This window comes from Lottia gigantea (genome assembly GCF_000327385.1).
Source record: "Lottia gigantea unplaced genomic scaffold LOTGIsca_6, whole genome shotgun sequence".
NCBI lineage: Eukaryota > Metazoa > Mollusca > Gastropoda > Lottiidae > Lottia > Lottia gigantea.
In genome coordinates, this window is record NW_008710049.1 from 2,690,781 (window position 1) to 2,694,774 (window position 3,994).

Genomic DNA, 3,994 nt, shown 5'->3' on the forward strand with positions numbered 1-3,994 from the left:
TAGCTATAAGGAACTAGTTGATAGAAACCTCTATAGCTATAAAGAATTAGTTGAGAGAAACCTCTATAGCTATAAGGAACTAGTTGATAGAAACCTCTATAGCTATAAAGAATTAGTTGAGAGAAACCTCTATAGCTAAAAGGAATTAGTTGAGAGAAACCTCTATAGCTATAAAGAATTAGTTGAGAGAAACCTCTATAGCTATGATGAAATAATTAATTGAAACCTCTATAGCTATAAATAATTAATTGAAAGAAGAAAAAATGCGATAAAGAATGATTTATGTGTACTTTTGAACGTCCTTGCCGGTCAGTAACACAAAATATTTGTGTTTTGGTTACGTCAAAGCCCATCAGACTTTGACCCAACACAAGTTGTAAAGTTTACCTACTGATAATATTTTTAAAGGAATACCATCTCTTAGAATGAACATGTAAATGAAAGTCTCAAACTTGACCAATATGAGTATATTTATCAATGGACTTACCTGGTGTCATAACTAAACAACACAACCCATGTATCAATCCATTATCCTAAGTATTTATTGAAAAACACCTAAAATCATCAATCTTTTTCAATAATTACTTGTCATTTATGGATAATCACTAAGTTTCATGGATTTATCGGATTATACGGAACTCTGTTGTATAGTTATGTATAGTTATGGCACCAGGTACGTCCACTGATGAATAAACTCATTTGGGCCATGATTCAAATGTCTTAGTCATATTAAGAGATAATTTTGGACACATATAGCTCAATTTCGACGGTGGGCTGTGAACACTATTAATGATTGGCTTAGCCAAACAAAATTCCCGTTTTTGAGACTAAGGTTAGATTGGCGCAGTTGTCTCTTTAACTATTTCAAAGCTTGACACTTTCTTGATCTACCAGAGGTCAACAAGTGAGGAATATAACCCCGATATCAAGTATATTTCCATATACTTTTTATAACTGTTTTTTTTTTTAAATAAAATAATTTATAGCCGTTATCTCGCAATAATAAATACTTTTCAAGTCCAATTTATATTTATGACAAAAAAAAAAAAATTACACATATAGATATCAAAAAGTAATAACAACAACAAAAGCAGATTTCTGTTCTTACCTGTTTATTTATATATTTCGGAATATAATTTCCTTTGTTTCAGAATCTGCTGAAGGAATGTAAGAATTTCGGTGTTTGAGTTCCAAGCTAGGTGTCGCAATTTCTTTCTCAAAATTAATGTGGATACATTTTATGTTCTTGTTAGTTTTTGCTGACGACGGAGTTCAGAGCGTCAACAGAATTTTCAGACTGCTATCTCAGACAAGCGACTACATGTGCATCGTATCCTGCTAAACCACCTCTCATAGAAAGCTTTTTAAACTTCTGGCGTGTGGGCAATTTACTCTGGAAATCACAGTACATCGTCTAGAATACTGTGTCTCATTCTAATGACACATTTTTTTATATGCAATGGCCCACTTTGACTGGATTGTACGCTGGTGAATACAGCCAGTCTGAACCATCGACAGAGTGACTATAAAAATAATTATGCATGAATTGAAATGAAAGATGTGTTAAATGTTAAAAAATAAAAACATTTGGTTGAATGCTATTTTATTTGTGAAGACCACAAGTGTAAAGAATGATCATAAAAAGATCCAGTGGCTATCAGAGATTCTGTAGTATCTAAATAACACCAATCAGCACCATACCCTAAACCACCATGGTCGCCATCTTTATAGTTTAAAGTTATATCCAGTTCTTCGTCTGTAATCGAAATTTGAGATAAAATAATAAAATATAAGAAAGGCTTTTAGCCTTGAATGTGTATCACGGACACTAGTTTGTATTTGCACTACTGTATTCCGACCTTCAAGGTGATATAAATGTGGTGAAGATACATTTGAAATATTAAAACATAAAAAGCTAGGAATACGTAAACTGCCAAACAGTGAAGACGTACCTATATTTGAAGCATCAAGAACATGAAAACCATTATACATAGTAGCTGTAAGAATCTGTTTCCCTGTGTAAGGATGCCACTTTATTCTCCAAATACCACCATCTAATTTTGTATCACTCAGTGATCTCTTCCAGTTCCGAACATCATATAGTCGCAGGTGTTCATCATATCTAGAAAAAAAACTTAAAAGTTTGAACCGAATCAGTACTAAACCATATGAAACTACGCAGAATATTTATATGTAAGAACGGTATGGTTCTATAACAGAGGAAATGAATGGAGTTTTACGTCCTACTTTTCTGCACCATGAGGGCTGATAGAGAAGGCCTATACCAGATGAGTATTTTTTCTCATTTGACGTTTACGACTTGATATCAAGGAATTCTACACCTGATACACCTGCACACTTTGTGAAACCTCATCCTGAAGTGGACCTAGAAATAACAAACAAAATTGGCTCAACAAGATGAGTGGGGCCCCTCTTCTGAAAAATTGTTTTTACTTACCCACCAATGGCGATCATATTCTGTTCTGTTTGTATTTTATTACACTGTAAACTACAAACACCCATATCAAATCTGCGATGAACAAAAATTAACGCATTAGCTATATATTATCCAAATCGTTGTTTCGTTCATGAAAATGTTTCCCAGCAGAACAATTGTTTTTGAAAATATACCTTTTAGAGAAAACTGAACAATCAAATCCTACTCTTGTATCCCAACATTTAAACTTACAGTCATCTCCACCTGTAAATAAATACACCATAATGTACAAAAAAGAACGAGAAACATTACCCAAAAAATATGACCATCAGTGATCAGATATTCACTATAAATCGAAACAATTTACGGAATTTCGGAATTGTCATGAAATCGTTGACTGTTGCACTCAAGGGATACGAAGGTTATAAACGAAAGAGTCGTGATATAGTGGTTTCATGACCCAAACCGAAAACATCAAAGGTTTGTCAAAAACAACTGAAATGAAATGAATTGAGTTTTACATCCTACTTTTCTGCACGTTGGCTAATAAATGCAGAGTCCAATGCAGGGTGCAATGAGGGAAATTTTGCGAGGACACCAGATTTGCCTGACTTTTTATCGATTTCCAATCGTCGAGGGATCTTTAACATGCATATCCTCTTGCACACGGGGCCTCGATTTATTGTCCCATCCAAACGACTACACCCTTTTTCCATGTTATTGCCCTTGTTCTTGAAAACGTGTTAAATTTTTAGCTCGTGAACACTCTAGAAGGCAAATATTCAATCTTCAGCTCGTGACTGAATATTCATCAAGAATCATGCATTTTAGTGTTTACGAGCTAAATTTGAAAGCATTTTCAAGAACATTGGCAATAACTCATACTAAATATTTTTCAATTCTTCTGATTCTCAATAGGGTTCCTTCTTGGGTGATTACGAACATTCACACCAGGTTTCATCAAAATCCATCAAGAATTGTGACTTCTAGAGTGTTCAAGAACAACGGCAATAACTCATACTAAATATTTTTCGATTTTTCTGATTTTCAATAGGGTTTATCCTTGGTTGATAGCAAACACTTATGTCAAGTTTCGTCAAAATCCATCAAGAATTGTGCCTTCTAGAGTGTTTACGAGCTAAAAATTGAACGCGTTTTCAAGAACAAGGGCAATAACTCATATACTAAATATTTTTCGATTCTTCTGATTTTCAATCGGGTTCATCCTAGGGTGATTACGAACACTCATACCAAGTTTTGTCAAAATCCATCAAGAATTGTGTCTTGTAGAGTGTTTACGAGCAATTGTGGACGGACCGACGGACTGACATGGGTGACGGCAATATACGCCCCCCATTTCATGTGGGCGTATAAAAATAAATACGAAAATATGCAGATTTGGTTTAGCTTTACAGAAAATATCTATAACTGAAACAATTTTACAGATCTACCATCCAAAAGTCCAGAAACTTTGGGCCCTTATAGGTCGACCTTGCAACGGGAAAAATCTGAAAACAATTAGATTTACCACGACCGTTGATAGCGTTTAGCTCATGT